The sequence below is a fragment of the Vulpes vulpes genome, chromosome 12 (assembly GCF_048418805.1).
Source record: "Vulpes vulpes isolate BD-2025 chromosome 12, VulVul3, whole genome shotgun sequence".
In the NCBI taxonomy this organism is placed as follows: Eukaryota; Metazoa; Chordata; class Mammalia; order Carnivora; family Canidae; genus Vulpes; species Vulpes vulpes.
Window position 1 is genome coordinate 49,053,826 of NC_132791.1, and position 20,400 is coordinate 49,074,225.

The 20,400-nt window shown below is 38.3% G+C and overlaps 1 protein-coding gene across 13 annotated transcripts in view; it reads left to right on the top strand.

The window, feature by feature from the left end:
• The window catches only part of KLHL3 (kelch like family member 3), a 271,050-nt gene that overhangs the window by 133,821 nt on the left and 116,829 nt on the right, over positions 1-20,400 (top strand). The window lies entirely within an intron of this gene.

A 20,400-nucleotide genomic window follows, 5' to 3' on the forward strand; every position in this document is an offset into this window, starting at 1 on the left:
AAGATTATCAAAAACGAACCTATTTTTTGTCTCCCTCTTGTGATGAACTTTTGAATTTCTAGTATATTTAGTATAAGTTCTGTGGTAATTATTGAGTGTGGTTTGAAAGTTAAAGATTGGTAATATTAAATCTTAAGCTTGCAAATGGTTAATGTTCATAGGAATAACTAGAGAATGATATGCTGGTTTGTACCTTCCTATAACTTAGTGATTTAGAACATAATTTCTTAAATCTGCCTCACGATGAATTTTTGCATTTAAGCAAGGTTAAAGGGTTCGGGGATAGCTGAAAATTTGGTATTTATGATGATTTTCCTCAAGACCAGAAGTAATAATAGTGTCACTTAATTGGTAGACTTCTTTTAAGTGCTTGCTTTTCTCAAATTTGAGAATTTGCATTTTTAAATTTAAATTTTTTATGCCTGTATCTTTGCTGATTGAAAGTTGACCTTTGGATGTTGAATTGATTTGAGCAAAACTGCATCTAGACAGTATATGGATTTTTACCTAGAAGGATAACATTTAGGTAAGTCTCTCCCATTTTAACCCAACTTACTGAGGATAAGATTTTGATTACTGGAAAAAATTCCTTCTTTTCTGTTTCAGAAGGCCCTATTTTATTTCTATCTGAAACAGGGCAAAAAAAAGTTGCCTCTAAACCAGAGTAGGAAAGTACTTTTGTCTTAATGTCTCTGCAGGTTATTTTGATGTGCCTTTGTTTGATGCTTTCTATTAAAAGTGAAAATACATTGTAAGATTTTTTTCAATAAAGAATCCCTTGAAAGAATAGGTAAAGCCTAAGAAACGTATTTTCTGCAATATGTTACTTAAAAAAAATTATGTTGCATAACATTTGGATTGTATTTCAAGTCATAGAAAATAGCATTATTACTAGGAAATAGAAAATACAGAGATCTTACTGAATCTTGGGGCTGGTGTATTTTAAAAGTAAATTTATTAGTGTTAAATATTTGGTTATAAATCAAAGTAAATGAAAAGTGAGTAAATATTCTACCAATATGACCAAATCTCAAGGGTAATCACTAATTGTATATTCAACTAGCTCGGTTTTTTTGTATACACCTAAATTAATTTTTAAAAATAGGGTTATGTAGTTTTGTGATTTTTATGTATGGTTGGTAACATTCTCACAAAGACAAATAATAGATCTTTTTCTGTTGTCGATTACAGTTGACCCTTGAATGAAATGGGGGCTAGGGGCGCTGACCCCCACCCACCCTGTGCAGTTTAAAATCTCTTAAGGTTTGACTCCCAGAACCTAACTGCTAATAACCTGTCAGCTAGGTGTCTTTAACGATAGATAACATGGTCCGTTAGCATCTATTTTGTATGTTAGATGTGTCATATGTTGTATTCTTAAAGTAAGCGAGGGAGAAGAAAATTCTTAAACTCCTAAGGAGGAGGAAATAACATTTACAGTACTATACTGCATTGTCAAAAAAAAAAAAAAATAACTATGTAAGTAGACCTGTAGAATTCAGACCTGTGTTGTGCAAGGGTCAACTGTAAATGTTGCATAGTGTAGTTGTCTCATAACTTAAAATACTCCTTTTGATGGAATGAAGTTTTTTCTCTTGCTCTGATGAATAATGCAGTGATTATTATCCTTGCTGATAGGTTCTTACTGATCACATGTGCGTTTAATTAATGAGATGTCTAACTCAGTTAAATGTAATAGAATACAGCAGTTTTGTGGTTTCATGTTTTTCAGTTCTTAGTAAAAGGTACGTACTCACTCGAACTTTCGAAAGCCTTAAGATAAATCCAATGAAAGCATTTCAATGAAAATTTTCAAAGCTAGATTATACATAATAGAACTGTTAAGGGCCTTATCATTCCAGGAACATACTGCCATCCTCCCATTTTGTTTTCTCCAATGGTTTTTTTTTTTATTTTTATTTTTTTAATTTTTATTTATTTATGATAGTCACAGAGAGAGAGAGAGAGAGAAAGGCAGAGACATAGGCAGAGGGAGAAGCAGGCTCCATGCACTGGGAGCCCGACGTGGGACTCCATCCCGGGTCTCCAGGATCGCACCCTGGGCCAAAGGCAGGCGCCAAACTGCTGCGCCACTCAGGGATCCCTCTCCAATGGTTTTTAACTGCAGAAATATTTGCCAGTTTTTCCATAATGATGGCTATACATTATCACTTAAAACATTTCATTACTGTCTGAAGGAGTAAAGATACCACTGATTGTGTTTCCTCTGTGCCTTGTACTATAGGTACTTTGTGCCTCATATATTTTAGTCCTCAGAATAACACTATGAGGAGACCTTATTATTTCTGTGTTGTGTATTAGCTACAAGCTTACCTAATTTAGGTAATTTGCCTAAGATCATGGGATTATTGAGAACAAGAAATAGGAATATTTTTGCTTATTTTTAAAAATCATACTGTAGGGATGGCTGGGTGTCTCAGTGGTTGGAACATCTGCCTCTGGCTCAGGTCCTGATCCCAGGGTCCTGGGATCGAGTGCCGCATCAGTCTCCCTGCAGGGAGGCTGCTTCTCCCTTTTGCCTATGTCTCTGCCTTACTGTCTTTCATGAATAAAGTCTTAAAAAAAATTTGTAAAGGTAAAAAAAAAAAAAAATTACTCCTCCTGTTTTCTCCTAGTGTCCAGAGATAACCTTTGTTAACAATTTGCCTGTTTCTACATCTTTCTCTTTGCAGGGTAAGATACATATACATATATATGAATTTTAGCATCAAAGACATTCTTCTGTGTCATACGTGTATCTTACATGACTATATGGTGTACTTTGGTGTAGATGCATGTAATTTATTGATTAGCATATTTACAGTTTTTCTTCTGTCTTTAAATTTTTTTTTTTGCAGGGTTGAGTTGCTATTTACAACATATAAAAGGAAAAAAAAAGCAAGTGCAGAAGCCTGGTTGAAGCTGTTGGTTATACTGGTGTCCATGTAGTTCTCGGGAAATCTGCTAGAGCCCTACAAGGATTTTTTTTTGATATTTAGTCATTTTTCCTCCCAGCTTTGTATTTCAGTTACAAGAGAATTGATTTAAAAATAAGTGGTTTAGCTACATTAAAACATAAGCCTTAGTGCCCTTGTATTCTGAAGACTATACATTGAAGTCTGGGAATTTATAGCAATAAATACGCAGTTTATTCTTTTCTAGCTTATTCTACCTAAAACTTGTACCATCATATTTCAGTTGTGTGTGAATAGAGGTTTTTCACTGCAGAAATTGCTTTTCATTGAATTGAGTGACTTGCTAATACACTTCCTCAGAAGCTCTTGAGAAAGCAAAGAAAATAACAGACTGGCAAGGGTATGTGGGAAAGGTTTACTCTGCATTAGAGGTGGGCAGTACCCCAGATCTAAATTTCTAATTGAAACGTGGATTCAGATTTTCCTATTTAACCTTGGTAAGTCCATTTATTTTTCTTGTACTACTTTTTCCTGTGATGTGAGGACTATAATTGCTTAGAATCCTGTCCAATTTGATACTGCTAGTTTTAAGTCCTATTTGGTAATTAATTCAGTAACAACCTTCAAGAGGAATCCTGGCACTAGATCTTACAATTCATTAAGCAATTTATTGAGCATAACTTAGCTAAATAATAAATAAGGATGAGCCCTTGCTCACGAGGTACCCACAGTTTAGTTTAGGTGGTGGGAATTTAAACAGAGTGTGGGCATTTTAGTCAAATACTTGAGCAGTCATCATGACTTTTTCTGTGTGGGTCAAGGGAAACGTTAGAGAAGAGACATTAGTATCAGTTCTGACATTTAGAATAGGTGGATGAGGTGGCGAAGGGCATTCCACAGCTTATATGAAAATGCAGAGCCTGATGTATTGGGCTCTTTTAATTTTTTTCTTGAATTACTGGACTACAATGTAGACCATAAGAGTACTTTATCCATTTTTTTTTATTTTGCATTATTTTAAGATTCAAGATTTGAATCAATACTTTGCCAAGTATTGATAGCAAAATCACCTTAAAGGGAGGCAGAACTTAATGATAGAAATACAAAACAGTTGAAATACTAGTTTTTAAAGATTTTATTTATTCTTGAGAAACACAGAGAGGCAGGCTCCCTGTAGGGAGCCCCATGTGGGACTTGATCCCAGGACCCTGGGACCACAACCTGAGCCAAGGGCAGATGCTCAACCACAGCCACCTAGGCATCCCACAGTTGAAATATTAAGTGAGAAATGATAATCACTATATATTGAATCTTCCCATAAGGAGTGTAATTCACATTTTGGACACCCTTTTAAATTGCAGTTAGCAGTATGCTCACCATTCTTGCATTTTCGTCTTAAAAAAATCTTATATTTTTATTAGCTGATTTTTAAGATAGGATTTTGTTAACAGGTAACTTTTACGGTAATTAAGTCAGTTTCTGATACAAAAGAATTTGCCATAATTAAAAGGTTATATGTTCTTTACATTTTAAAAATTAACATTTGTATAATTTTGAGGGAGGCAGTATTTGAAGAATAAGTGGGCATGAATTAATTAGCCTCAAATTGAATTTGAGTTTAGCACTTCGTGAATGTTCTTGATGTTTAAATTTAGTCTTTTGCTAAATGTGTGGAATTATTTTAGTTGTGAAATAGAATTTATTACTCATTTCAACAAGAGGCACACAACTGTTTGGGAACATTAGTTTTTGACATGGGAACTTGCTTTTGGAAATATTTGAAAGCTGCTTTTAAAAAAGGAATCCCAAAGTAGGAAGGCTCGAAAGGGCAATTGAATCTCATGTACTTACTTTTTCCACCTACTTTTTTGCTTGCACTTGGCGCTAGGTGAATTGAATATTCAAAGAGGAAAAGGATTCTAGGCATTCTTATCTGTACACTTCCTTCTCTTCCCAGGTAGATTCTCTTAGGCCCCTTTGATTATTTTACTACTTTGGTTTGCTAAAAACAAAAACAAAACAACAAAAAAACAAAAAAAACCTACCTGAAAAAGGGCTTGTGTCATCACTTTAAAAATCCCTGATGTGAACTAAAATTCTTTGATGTGTATCAATTAAATGACATGATTATTTCCTAGTTTTTTTTTTTTTTTTTTTTAAGATTTTATTATTCATGAGAGACACAGAGAGGCAGAGACACAGGCAGAGAGAGAAACGCGCTCCTTGCAGGGAGCCTGATGTGGGGACTCAATCCCGGGACCCCAGGATCACGCCCTGATCCGAAGGCAGACACTCAGCCTCTGAGCCACCCAGGTGTCCCTATTTCCTAGGTTTAATGTCATTTTCATCCGGTATTGAATACCTTTGTGCAAAAGACTTCTAGAATCTGGAGGTACACAGGGGTGAGACTAACGTGATTCCTATCTTCAAATAACTTGCATTGTGATTAAAATTCAGTTTCTTTTGAAATGATGGACCCTTTCCTTTTCAGCATTATGGCTCCATCTCAGGTTGTTAACAGTGTACCAACAATTTGGAGTTAGTCTCTATCATTTAGAGTACATTTTCTGATGATATTAAGGCTTCTCTCTTTCACTGGTTACTTATTGTTTGGATACCATATGAAAGGTGCATTTTTTCTCTGATGCTTATGTTGGAAATATAATTTGCCTCAGAATAAGCATCTGGTTTAATATTTCATAAAGTTTGGCATCAAATAAACTAGATTTCGTTCCTAACCCTTTGACTTTCTAATTCTGTAACACTGAACAAGTTGGCCTGAACCTCAAGTTTCCTGGTCCTTAAAAAAGAGACACTATTAGTAATACCTGCCTTATAGGATTGTTGGACAGATTGATTGAAAGAATGTTTTTCAGCTTAAACTGGGGCACCTGGGTGGCTCAGTGGTTGAGTGTCTGCCTTCGGCTCAGGGTATGATCCCAGGGTCCTGGGATTGAGTCCCACATTGGGCTTCTGGAAGGGAGCCTGCTTTTCTGTCTCTGCCTCTCTCTCTCTGTGTCCCTCATGAATAAATAAATAAAATCTTGAAAACAACAACAGCAGCAAAACAAACTATCTTCTTTGGTACAGAGTAATGTTAAAATTATGACCTCTGATAAGAAGTGACTGTCTAGTAAAAGGTATACTTTTATTTGATCCCCAACTCCCAACCATGTGGTATTTGCACAGTTAGTGAGATGAATGAATAACTGTCTTGCGAAGAGTAGTGACGTATGTGCATGTATGTAGTCTGTAGAGCAATCTTAGTACTAAGATTGGCTTTAAACTAGGCTTTGCCTTTGACTTGGATATGGGAACCTGCTAGTAAACACTCTGCTGTTTCAACTGTAGTAGAGGAGGTATGAACCATGTTAACTATCTGTAAGTGTTTTAAATATTTGTTGCTCTAAGGAAGGTATAAATAATGTGATTGTTGGGGAGAAGTGACTTCCAAGTTGGAAGATCAAGAAAAGCCTTGTGGAGGATTCAGCATTTGACCTAAAAAATTGGCCACATAGAGAAGATTGAAGAGAAAAAGATAATTTGAGGTTAGAGGGAGAAAAGGCAGAGACATGGAGCCTTTGTGCTAAATATTGTACAAATTATAAATATTCTGACTGGATCCATTTACTAACCCTCTTCTTCATAGATTGGTGGCTGTGGTTCATCTCAGAAAGGTTAAGTAACTTTTCCAATGTTCCCAGCTGAGGAAATGGTTGAGCTGGAAGTTGAATCCAAGTTTGACCGATTCTGATGGTCATATTCTTCCCAGTAAACTTGATTTACTTCCAAATACTGGTAACTCATTTGTACTAAGGGTAAAGGAGATTTGTGGGAAATACATTGGGAGAAAGTTGGAACCACATTACTGAGGTCTTTGAGTCGTACACTAAGGAGTTTGGGCCTTATCTGATAGTGGAAATCACTAAAGGTTATTGAGCAACAATAGTGGTAGTGAGACTGTTAATTTAGAAAGATTAACTCAGTAGTGCCAAGTAGAATAGATGGCAGTTCAGTGATGACAGGGTCGTTAAGACAACTCCTGTTAACCAGGTAAGAAAATGAGAACACGAACAAGGAGATCGTGCTGGAAATAGGGAATTTGAGGGAAGTTGTGAAAGTATAATTGTCAAATGACTGTGTATGTGGGAGGAAGGATAGTTGCATCAGAATTACTATGTGACTGGGAGGATGGTGATAGGCCTGGGAATGGAAAGAAGAGATTGAAATTTAGGTTTGGAACACAGTGAGTCGAAGGCACTGGTAAACACAGTGATGTATCTTTTGCAGATAGCTTTACAAAATGGTTACTCTGCTGGATATTCTCTTTTAGTCCCTCCTGGCCCACTTTCCACCTTTCTCTTCTTGCAGTGTTTTTGGGAGCTTGATTCTTCAAGAACTGCATACTTCTCTGAGTTCCCTTTGGTTTAGGTAGTGGGAGAAACTAGCAAGAGATCTTAAGAATGAGAGAAAGGTGAGGTCCACATATCACATATTTGTATCTCCTGTTCCCCACATACCATAACCAGCAAGCACGTTTTCATTGGCCACAGTTCTGTTCCAATGGCCCTGTCTTAAAGCTCCAGGCCTTTTCTGGCTTCCGGTAACCACTCCCTCCTGTAGCTTCTTTATAATTCCTTGTAGTGGATATTTATAATTTTTTTATATAACTTTTTATTTTATTTTATTTTTTTATTTTTTATATAACTTTATATATATAACTTTATAATTTGTATATATAATTTATATATATAATATAAATATATATTATAATTTATATGATTTATATAACTTTATAATTCCTTGTAGATAATTCCTTGCATTAACACCTCAGTAACTCTGAGTGTGCCTTCTTTTATCTCTTCAGTGAAAAACTTTAAATCCCTTCCACATTTTCTAATGACTTGATCTTGCAGGCACCATCGTGCTTGGAGAAGATGTAACTGTTTGTAGTAAGTTACTTTCCTGTCATGAGTTTTCTCACATTGTTTGACATTTAGTGTCTCCATGTTTCCTACTATGTCAGGTTAAATTTATGACTCTTGCCCTGTGATTCAGCTGAAAAGCGAGCATTGAACAAGAGACCAAAATCCCTGCCCTCAGCAGGCGTATATTTAGTAGAGAGAGACAGTGGAACATAATAAATCGTATGATGTGTTGGAAAATGAGGAGTATGGAAGAATTAGCTTAAGGATTAGGAAGTGCTGTAAGGCCTGTCAGGTTGGTCTTGGGAACACTTCGCTTTGTGAAGAAAGTGCATTTTAAACGGGGTGGCTTAGGTAGGTCCCTCAGAGAAAGTGACATGTGAAGGAAGACTTGAAGGAAATAGGGGAGTGAACAGTGTGTGTGTGTGTGTGTGTGTGTGTATATATATATATATGAAGAGCATTCCAGATGGAGGATTAGGAAAGCAGAAGCTCTAAGGTGGGATTATACCTGACGTTTTTGAGGAAAAGCAAGTTGGTTATGGTGGCTGGAGAAGCAGAAGAGCCAAGGAGAGGCCACTGAGGTCAGGTGGGTTAGATGGTGTAGGCCCTTGAAAGCTGTTGTAAGGATTTTGGCTTTTAGCACACAAATGGTGAACTATTTTGGGATTTTGAACAGAGGAGTGTCATAATCTATCTTGAATTTTAAGAAAGTCTCTCTGGCTTTCTGTCTGTTAGGGTTCCTGAAGGTATAAAAGACCCACAGTCTCTTTAATAGTGTGTGTGTGTACTTACATACAGATATACATATGAGAGATTGATTCTTTTTGGCTGAAATGAGTTTTAATTGCTGGTTGCAAGATTTAGAGGGGCTGCTTGCAAGATTGGCCTTGATTGGGACCCTTGGTTTTAGGGAGTGTCCTTTTTTTAAAATTTTTTAAAAATATATTTATGATAGTCACAGATAGATAGAGAGAGAGAGAGAGAGAGAGAGAAGAGAGGCAGAGATACAGACGGAGAAGCAGGCTCCATGCACCAGGAGCCCAACGTGGGACTCGATCCCGGGTCCCCAGGACCGCACCCTGGGCCAAAGGCAGGCGCTAAACTGCTGTGCCACCCAGGGATCCCCTAGGGAGTGTTCTTAACTGAGATAAGGGTGGTTCACTATGTCTAGACTGTGCAAGCAATCTGATTTATGCTAATCAAATGCCTTTTTTTTTTTTCCTTCTGGGAGTTTCAAATTTGATAAAGAGGTGGGTACCTATAAAACATTGAGTAATGAGTCCTTGGGCAGAAACATCACACAGGAGAGACCATGGCTGGGAGAGTACATAAGGAAGCTTGCACACGGATTCCTCCAGACTCTACCTGCATTTCCCCCCCGTACGATTGGACTGTGTATCCTTAACTAGGTGGCTGGTAAACCCTAGCTGTGAGTACACCACTTAGCACTGAGTTCTGTGATTTCTTCAACCAGTGTCGGGTTGGTCTTGGGAACACTAGACACAGCTAACCTTTTTTTTTTTTTTTTTTTAAAGTATAACCAATTTACGTGGAAAACGTCAGGTTGTAGGTAGAAAGGGTGGTTTGAGAAGAATTATCACATAGGTTAGCCAGCTCTATGTTAAGGGGAGAGCTCTTCTGAGAAGTTTCTACTTTGTCAATTTCTTTTCTCTAAAAGCTCTAGGTATTTTCATTATTGCATCTTGTAGCGGTTTTGAGCTGCTTCTGGCAGTATTGAGCCTGAGGAGAGTCCCTGCCATCATGTAAATCCTTTGTAAGCAAGTTTATAGAAAGGTCTACCTTACATTGGTCTTTAAAATGATCTAAGTGAAAGAAATTGTTGACAAAGGCACCATAAATAATTCCTTAGGGAGAAAGGAAGTATAACTATTAGAAGCAACAGCATCCCATGACAGATGTGGTTATATCAGTATGTTAGAAGGATCACATTTTGTTTGCTTGTAAAGTCTCCGCAGTAAAATGTGGAGCAAGCTGGTCTGATTTAACAACTTCTTAGTACTCCCTTGGGAAGGAAGTTATTCTGTCCTGATCTTGTAATAAGAAGACTTTGATACAGAGAAGATGAGACTTGGGCCACAGAAGGGAGATTGTGGCAAAATGACCATGTGACTTATCTCTTCTTAATCTCTACTTTCTTTCTAACTTTCAGAGTCACAGCCAGTTGCCCTTAAATCTCTGGATCCATATAGCTATGAGCTTCAAAGCTTTTATTTTCACTTGGCAGAACTATTTGTTTGCCACCTTCCAATTGATTTTATTTTATTAAATATTTATTTATTTATTTATTTATTTATTTATTTATTTATTTATTTATTTATTTATGAAAGACAGAGAGAGAGAGAGAGAGAGAGAGGCAGAGGGAGAAGCAGGCTCCATGCAGGGAGCCTGATGCAGGACTCGATCCCAGGTCTCCAGGATCACACCCTGGGCCAAAGGCAGGCACGAAACCGCGGAGCCACCCAGGGATCCCCTTCCAATTGATTTTAATCACAATTTTGTACTTTCATGGCTGAAATTGCAAGACTGTAATTTCTCCATAGGCTAGGAAAGATGATAAATGAGGGAGGCAAATATGGATATATTTAGTAAGAATCATGAAATAATTCATATCCTTTGGCTCTAGTACTCTAATACTAGGAATTTAACCTAAGAAAACAATTCAGTGAAAGGAAAACAGTCTGCACAAAGACCATTATTATTTCATTGTCTATAACAGGATATTAAAAACTACAAATGTTAAACATTATGGAAATATTTACTAAATAGTGCTCTGGGAAAAGGTGAAATGTTAAAAACCAAGTGTCCATCAACAGGTGAATGGATAAACAATGTGATGTGTATATACAATGGAATATTATTTAGCCATAAAAAGGACTGAAATTCTGATACATGTTTCAACATGGCTGAACCTTGAAAACATTATGCTAAGTGAAATAACCCAGGGGTACCTGGGGTGGGCTCAGTGGTTGAGCATCTGCTTCTGGCTCAGGTTGTGATCCTGGGGGTCCTGGAATCAAGTCCCACGTCGGGCTCCCTGCATGGAGCCTGCTTCTCCATCTGCCTGTGTCTCTGCCTCTCTCTGTGTGTCTCTCATGAATAAATAAAATCTTAAAAAAAAAAAAAAAGCCAGATACAAAAGGACAACTGTGTGATTGAACTTCTGTGAGGTCTCTAGAATAGGCCAATTCATAGAGACAGTAGGATGGAGATTACCAGGGGCTTGGGTGGGGAGGGAATGGAGAGTGACTGCTTAATGGGATTTGTCTGGGAATGATGAAAAAGTTCAGGAGATGGTCAGTGGTGATTGATGGTTGTACAACGTTGTGAATGTACTTATTACCACTGAGTTATGCACTTAAAATTGGTTAAGATGGTAAGTTTTATATGTATTCCACCACAATAAAAAACTATAATAAAAAGATGTAGTAACATGTATTATTTAATATGGTATAATGTCACATATTAAAGTAGCAAGATTAAACCAACCTTTTAAGCTATTTTTAAAATTTTAAATGAGGTAATAAGAAATGGAAATGATCTAGTTTCAAGTATTTACATGAATGAATACCTTTTTTAAAGCTCCACAGAATTCCTTACTCCACGTGCTACTTTATTTCTGTTCCTTTGACCCTCTTTCCTCTCCAGACTGAAATTGTGTTCTCCTCCACTTAGGTCCCATAGTTTATTTCCTGCACACATCTCTCTCTCTCTCTCTCTCTCTCTCTCTCACTCTCACTCTTTTAAAGATTTTATTTACTCATCAGAGACACACAGAGACAGAGACACAGGCAGAGGGAGAAGCAGGTTCCGTGCAGGGAGCCTGATGTGGGACTCATCCAGGGACCTGGGAATCATGCCCTGAGCTGAAGGCAGATGCTCAACCGTAAGCCACCCAGGAGTCCCTGCACTTTTCTTCTTGTTGTTTTTACCAACTTTTTACATGTGCCCATATGTAAGTTCCCCCACCAGCTTGTAAACTCTTTGGCCTTCTATTGGTAACAGATTTGTGTTGAAGCTCCCTGGTACACCCAGAGACAAACTAAGATAGTGAGACTGAATTGTAAGAATGCACTTGTAGAGCGTGGCCAGAGTGTGTGAACATGAGTTTTAAATTCTGTTAAGTATGTGCCTGCCTCTGTTCTCTGTATCTGCTAGGTATACAGACCTGACTTCATCACTGTATTCTTGCTTTTGGTCCTATGCCTCCTCTGTATTTTACCTTCTCATGTAAAAAGAGCCCAGTTTTCTTTGTACCCTGAAAGAAAAGAACCAGAGAGGTGAGATGTGAGCAGCAGTTAGAGGCTGTGCAGTAAATTTAAAGTCACAACTACCTATGAAAAACTTGTAAGTAGGAATGAATGCTCATTCTTGAACAGAATGTTCTGTGAAGGAAGTCAATTCTCCATCAGCACCCCCCTCCTTAAAGTTATTAGTAATTACGTCTTGCTTTTGTTAGGAAAAGCTGTACATTTACCAGCAGAGGGCAGCAGTTGCAGGTTGATGATTGGAGAGAAGGAATTTTTAGGAAGCTCTTGGAAGAAAAGTGTTTGCTATGTACTTACTTGTGTGAAGCATCCTCCTTGCTGCTATGGTTGGTCTGTTTTTTTCTTTTCTTTTCTTTTCTTTTCTTTTCTTTTCTTTTCTTTTCTTTTCTTTTCTTCTCTTCTCTTCTCTTTTCTCTTCTCTTCTCTTTTCTTCTCTTTTCTCTTTTTTCTTTCTTTCTTTTTCTTTTCTTTTCTTTTCTTTTCTTTTCTTTTCTTTTCTTTCCTTTCCTTTCCTTTCCTTTTCTTTTCTTTTCTTTTTTTTCTTTCGATTTTATTTATTCATGAGAGACAGAGAGAGGGGGGCAGAGACATAGGCAGAGGGAGAAGCAGGCTCCATGCAGGGAGCCCGATGTGGGACTCAATCCCGGGACCCTAGGAGTGTGACCTGGGCTGAAGGCAGATGCTCAGCCGCTGAGCCATCCAAGTTCCTTGGTCTGGTTTTTCTATGACTCACTTGGGGTCCAGTGGTATGCTTCTAGCTTTCCCCAAGACCAGTGTTTGGTTAAGTGTAATTGGTAAGCTAAGGGAGCAGAGGAGCAGAGAGCGAGGGACTTTGTAATAGTAGGTGTTTGGAAGCATTGGCTACCAGCCTGTATTAATATCTTCAGGAAGTTCAAATGCTTTTGTTCCCCATCTATAAGTGAGGTGGAAGCAGCATTAGGCCAGGCATCTGAGGATCTGGTTCCACATCCTCCTTGGCTTCCGACTTGCCTGGGTGATCTTGAGCCACTTGCTTTCTTTCCCTAAGCCTCAGTTGGCTTAGCTCTAAAGTGAGGTGGTAAGATAGAGGAAGTGCCTCCCATGCACAGGAGTTAGTAGTGAGCTTTGAGGTCAGGCAGACCTGGGTTTGAACCTGTCGGGCCATGGTCAACTCTTTTAACTCTTAGACCCCTTTATTTCCTCACTTGTATGTATGTATGTATGTTCTGATGGAACTTATATTTATTTTTTAAAATAAATTTTGTTTTTTAAAATAACATTTTTTTTCTTACCTATTGACCCCCTTCATCCGTTTGTCTCTCTCCCAACTCCTGCCTCTGACAACAACCAGTCTGTTCCCTGTATTTATGAGCTTGCTTGGTGTTTTTAGATTCCACATGTGGGAGAGATCCTATAGTATATATCTATCTAATTTATTTCACTTGTCACAATGCCTTTAAAGTCCACTCATGTTGTCACAAATGGCAAGATTTCATTTTTTTTGGCTAAACAATATTCCATTGTGTAAATATACCACAATTTCTTATGCATTCATCCATCTGTCAGTACTTAGGTTGTTTCCATACCATGGCTCTTGTGAATAATGGTGCACTGAACATGGGGGTACAGATATGTATGTATCTTTTTGAGTTAGTGTTTTTATTTTCTTCACAAGTGGAATTGATGGATCATATGGCAGTTCCATGTTTGGCTTTTTCTTTCTTTTTTTTAATTAATTTTTTATTGGTGTTCAATTTACCAACATACAGAATAACACCCAGTGCTCATCCCGTCAAGTGTCCCCCTCAGTGCCCGTCACCCATTCACCCGACCCCCCAGCCTCCTCCCCTTCCACCACCCCTAGTTCATTTCCCAGAGTTAGGAGTCTTTATGTTCTGTCTCCCTTTCTGACATTTCCCACACACTTCTTCTCCCTTCCCTTATATTCCCTTTCACTATCATTTATATTCCCCAAATGAATGAGAACATACACTGTTTGTCCTTCTCCGATTGACTTACTTCACTCAGCATAATACCCTCCAGTTCCATCCACGTTGAAGCAAATGGTGGGTATTTGTTGTTTCTAATGGCTGAGTAATATTCCATTGTATACATAAAGCACATCTTCTTTATCCATTCATCTTTCGATGGACACCGAGGCTCCTTCCACAGTTTGGCTATTGTGGACATTGCTGCTAGAAACATCGGGGTGCAGGTGTCCTGGCGTTTCATTGCATCTGAATCTTTGGGGTAAATCCCCAGCAGTGCAATTGCTGGGTCGCAGGGCAGGTCTATTTTTAACTCTTTGAGGAACCTCCACACAGTTTTCCAGAGTGGCTGCACCAGTTCACATTCCCACCAACAGTGTAAGAGGGTTCCCTTTTCTCCGCATCCTCTCCAACATTTGTTGTTTCCTGCCTTGTTAATTTTCCCCATTCTCACTGGTGTGAGGTGGTGTCTCATTGTGGTTTTGATTTGTATTTCCCTGATGGCAAGTGATGCAGAGCATTTTCTCATGTGCATGTTGGCCATGTCTATGTCTTCCTCTGTGAGATTTCTCTTCATGTCTTTTGCCCATTTCATGATTGGATTGTTTGTTTCTTTGATGTTGAGTTTAATAAGTTCTTTATAGATCTTGGAAACTAGCCCTTTATCTGATATGTCATTTGCAAATATCTTCTCCCATTCTGTAGGTTGTCTTTTAGTTTTGTTGACTGTATCCTTTGCTGTGCAAAAGCTTCTTATCTTGATGAAGTCCCAATAGTTCATTTTTGCTTTTGTTTCTTTTGCCTTCGTGGATGTATCTTGCAAGAAGTTACTGTGGCCAAGCTCAAAAAGGGTGTTGCCTGTGTTCTCCTCTCATGTTTGGCTTTTTGAGGAATATCCACATTGTTTGCCATAGTGGCTCTTCCAATTTACATCCCTACCAACAGTGAATAAGAGTTTCTTTTTCTCCATATTCTTACCAACTCTTGTTATTTCTTGTCTTTTTGATACTACCATCCTAACAGGTGTGACGTGGTATCTCATTGTGATTTTGATTTGCATTTCCCTGATGATGAGTGCTCTTGAGCATCTTTTTATGTACCTCTTGGCCTTTTGTATGCATTCTTTAGAAAAATCCTATTCAGATCCTCTGCCCATTTTTAAATTGTATTGTTTTTTTTTGTTTTTTTGTTTTTGTTTTTTGCTATCAAATGATATGAATTCTTCATGTATTTTGGATCTTAGCCTCTTACCAAATGACTTGAAAATATTTTCTCCCATTCAGTAGGTTGCTTTTTTATTTTGTTGACAGTGGCCTTTCCCATGCAGAAGCATTCTAGTATGATATAGTTGTATTTATTTTTGCTTTTGGTGTCAGATTTTTTTAAAAGAAGATTTTATTTATTTTAGAGAAAGAGCAAGAGTGCGAGTAGGGGAAAGGGTAGAGAGGGAGAGAGATTATTCTAAGTGTGGGACTTCATCCCACGACCCTGAGATCATGACCTGAGCTGAAATCAAGAGTTGAATGTTCTCTCTCCAACTGAGCCACTCAGGCGCCCCTTTGTTGTTAGATTTAAAAAAAAAAAAAAATCATTGCCAGGACCTGTATCAAGGAGCTTACTGCCTATGTAGTCTTCTAGGAGTTTTGTGATTTCAGGTCTTACATTCAAGTTTTTAATCTATTGTGAGTTGATTTTTTTGTCTATGGCATCAGATCCTTGTCCAATTTTATTCTTGTGTATGTGGCTGTCAGTTTTCCCAACACTATTTATCTAAAGGACTATCCCTTTCCCACTCTATATTCTTGACTCTTGGTCATAAATTAATTGACCATATATGCACAGGTTTATTTGTATGCCTCTATTCTGTTCTGTTGATTTATGTGTCTGTTTTTATGCCAATACCATATTGTTTTAATTACTATAGCTTTTATAATATAGTTTGAAATCAGGGAGCATGATGCTTCCAGCTTTGTTTTGTCTCAAGTTTACTTTGCCTGTATTGGGTATTTTGTAGTTCTACACACAATTTAGGATTATTTTGTTTCTTTGAAAAATGCCATTGGAATTTTCATAAGTATTACATTGAATCTGTAGATTTTAATGATATTAGTTCTTCTAATCCATGAACATGGAATATCTTTCCATTTGGTTGTATTTTTAAAAAATTGTTAATATCTTTGTTAATATCCTATAGTTTTCAGTATACAGGCCTTTTACCTCCTTGGTTTAATTTATTCCTGGTATTTCTTTTTGGATGCAGTTGTAAATGGGATAGTTGTTTTTATTTCTCTAATAGTTCATTATTAGTATGAGAAATGCAATAAAGTTGGGGCACCTGCATGGCTCAGTGGTTGAGTATCTGTCTTTGGCTCGGTTGTGATCCCAGGGTCCTTTGATCAAGTCCTGCATCAGGCTTCCTGCAGGGAGCCTGCTTCTCCCTCTGCCTCTCTGTGTCTCTCATGAATAAATAAATAATATCTTTAACAAAAGAAAAGAAATACAATAGAATTTTATATATTGATTTTCTATCCTGCAACTTTACTGCATTTTCTTATTATAACAAACTCATTTTATGTCTGATACTAAAACCAGACAAAGATGCCACAAGAAAATTACAGGCTAATCAATATCCCTCATGAAGATAGATGCAAAAACACTGAACAAAATACTAGGAAACTGAAGTCAACAATACATTAAAAGGATCATACATTGTTATGAAGTGGGATTTATACCAGGGTTGCAAGGATAGTTGAACCTTTGCAAATAAGTCTGTGTGATACCCCACCTCAGCAAAATGAAGGATAAAAGTTATCATCTGAATAGATGCAGAAAAACATTTCCCAAAATTCATGTCCACTTATGATAAAAACTCTCCACAAATTATATGTAGAAGAAATATACCTCAACATGATAAAGGCTATAAATGCCAAGCCCACAACTAACATACTCCATTGGCGAAAAGCTGAAAACTTTTTCTCTAAGACGAGGAACAAGATAAAAATGTCTACTCTCACCGCTTTTATTTAACATAGTACTGAAAGTCCTAGCCACAGCAATCAGACAAGAAAAAGAAAAGAAATTGAAACTGGAAAGGAAGAAGTACAACTGTTACTATTTGCAGATGACATGGTATTATATACAGAAAACTAAAGCCTCCATCAAAAAATTGTTTGGATTAATAAATTCAGTAAAGTTGCAGGATATGGAATCAATCTACAGAAATTTGTTGTGTTTCTGTACACTTCATGTTTAAAACAGGGATAATGGTCCTTTCTCACAGGCTTACTGTGATGATTAAACAAGAAGGGTTTATAGGTATATAAAGCCTTGAGTACAGAGTCTGGTCCAGAGAAAATAGTCCAGAGTTGGAAGCTGCTATTACTTTTCAGGACATGTTCTCTTAAGTTAAAGGAGATCAGGGACATGAAGCGCTTTGTAAGCTTTTTTTTTTTTTTTTTTTTTGCTTTGTAAGCTTTAAAGTGTGATTATACTCTTGAAACTATTCAGGACATGGGTTCTTCCACCTTCAGAGGAGGAGTCCTGAGGGCAGTCAGGTATTCCTTGGGATAAGGTGCTGTTCTGTTTACTTTTGGACTGTTTTGGGCTTAAATTCCTTTTTAGTTTCTGCCTGGCTTCCTAGGGCAGTGAGAGCAAGTCTAGGGGGAATCTACTCCTTGGGTAGTCCAGAATCTCAGGGGAAGTTCTGGTGATACAGGTGTGGGTGGGCCTTAATTTTAGCTCTGGTATTGCTTAGTTCTTAGTGGCCTGTTGGCAGTAAGGATCATTGGAGATGTGGAAATGGCTACAGGAGAGGCCTGGGTCTGTATTTCTGGCACAAGGTACCTTGGTGGACTTCCTGCTTGACCTCAGAGCCAAAGACTCACGGAGCTGTAGTTTGGTAATATCAGCATAGGCCGTGGAAAAGAACCGCTGCTAATGGTTCCTCTGTGCTCATAACAGGCAGGGTGGTCTGCTGAGCACTCTATATACTTTCTTAGTGACACCTCAGAACCCTTGGGGGTTGGTACTATTATTGTCTTCTTTTCGCACATGAGGAAATTGAGACTTATAAAGTAACTTGCCAAGGGTCATGTTTCTGGTAAGTACATTTGGATCCTGGTCTTTCTTGTACTGATGGTTTCAGCTCTTTTTGTTATTCTAAGTGCATTAGAGTCATCTGTGAAGTTCATTGAAATTCCTGCTTCTTGACCCCCAATTCTATAGGTGTGAGATAGAGCCTGGCCCTATAGTGTTTTTGTTTTCCCAGGGTTATTGAGGTATAATTGACATAAGCTAAAACTCACCCATTTTAAGTGTCTGGTTTGATGAAATATAGTAGTTGTATACAGTTGTCTAAGGGTCACTGCACTCAAGATGTCGAACATTTCCATAACTCTAAAAACCTTCGTTGTGCCTCTTGACCCCCAATGTGTACAGTTTTAACCATCTAGGCAGATGGTTCTGATGCACGGGGAGGTGTTGGACCACTGCACTGTGCCTGCAAATGTGAGAAACTGAATGCCTGAAGGAGGAGGATGAAAGTGACAAAAGAAAAAAATACTTAAAAGAATGGTTGGCTTTACTGTCTCTAGATAAGCTGTGCTGTACTGGCACCTTGCAGAGAGATGAGGTGTGGAGAAAAGAACTTTCTAGATGAAACCCAGTTAAAAACAAAGCAAAAACAAACCAGTTTCTTTTCCTAACATGGTTTCTTTCTGAGCCACATAAAGCTAAAGAATTCTGCGCAAACTGGGTGTGGATGGCCAGTAGACGGCTTTGGGATGGAGAGTTGGGGCCACTAAGTACTACTGGTGAGCTGTGGGAGAAGCCTTGGGTACGGGACGGAGAGCTGGAAGTGGGTGAGACACGACTGCTGGGCAGTCCAAGGATGGGGCCTCTTCCTCCAAGCGGACACCACTCCAGTTCCATTGATTTTCCTCTACCATGAGAATCTGAAACTTCTTAATCTGAAGTTTAGTCGAGAAAATGAGCCAAAAGTGAGTAGGTTCAGGTTGTGGCCCAGAGAACATTTGGATAATAAAGTAGAAAATGTAAAATGTAGCTCTGAAATTAGAGAAGATTAGGGTAGGAACTTTGTGTGAGGGATCTGGAGACTTTGATTCTTGACTCAGCTCTGCCCCCTGGTTTTGCTAAGTGGCCTTCTCTTGGTGTTCTCTGTTCTCTGTGCCTCTGTGGATGAAGTGAATGATTAATTGTGTAGGTGGTAGTAGTGTGGTTTCAATGCAGACATCATGGGGACATTGGTTAGTGCAGCAAAAGTAGGTTACGAAGGAAATACTGTAAAATTTTCATACTGGCTGTCAAAATCTGTATCTTCTCAGCCTGAAGTATTTCCTTTTCTGACCTTCTTTTTTGTTTCTCTCCGGTTTGTTAGATGTGACATTTCCCTCCTTTCCTGTCTGGTGAATTGGTGAATGAGGGTATAAAGTCGTAAAAGAGGGACTTAATCTTACTCTTCTGTTCCTTTTATGAATCATCCAGTTGTCTTCCTGGTGGATGGCTGCACTCTGGCATGGACTCTGGGATTCAGTTTCCTTATTTGTGGTGTTCAGCTTCTCCTGGTCCCTGTGATTCACCTCAAGAGGAAATATCTGGCGCAGAGCCACAAGGCAGATTAGAGGAGGAAGGGACAGAAGGAGAAAGATACGAGGGGTATTGTGAAAGGAAGTAGTAGTGATCAAGGGCTGTAGGATGTAAATAACCCAGGCCTCGTCTCATTTGAGAGAGTTTGGGTAGTGCCCTCATCTACGAGAGAATCTTCGAGTGTAATACTCTACTGGTTTGAGTTCAGGAGACTGTATAAAGTTTAAGTGACTCCCAGTTTCTGTTGCCTCATTGTCCTCCCAGCCCGACCCCCTGTTTTGCTGTTTCAAGGCTTTGCAGCAGTGAAGAAATTCAGCAGGTCAAAATTATCACAATCTTAGATTCAGTGATCATCTCTCTTCTACCTTCACATATATTATGTCATCCTCCCTGAAGCCCCCTATGAAATATTAGAGTCCAGTAAAAACATCCTGTTAAGTGTTCTTAAAGACAAACAAGAAAAATGGAGCATTTTAAGACATTTTTAGTATCATGTGATTTTTTTTTTTTTTGAATCATGTGATTTTAGAGCTGAAAGGGACTCTGGATTGATCCTGTGGTGTGGATGAGGGGCTGAGGTTCAGAGTGGGGAGAAGACTTCCTGAAATTCGCTCAACTGGCCATTGGTGGGATAGGTCCTGAAAAGCCAGGTGTGACATGGATGGTTTGAGAATCGGGGTGCTTATGTATGATTTTTGAG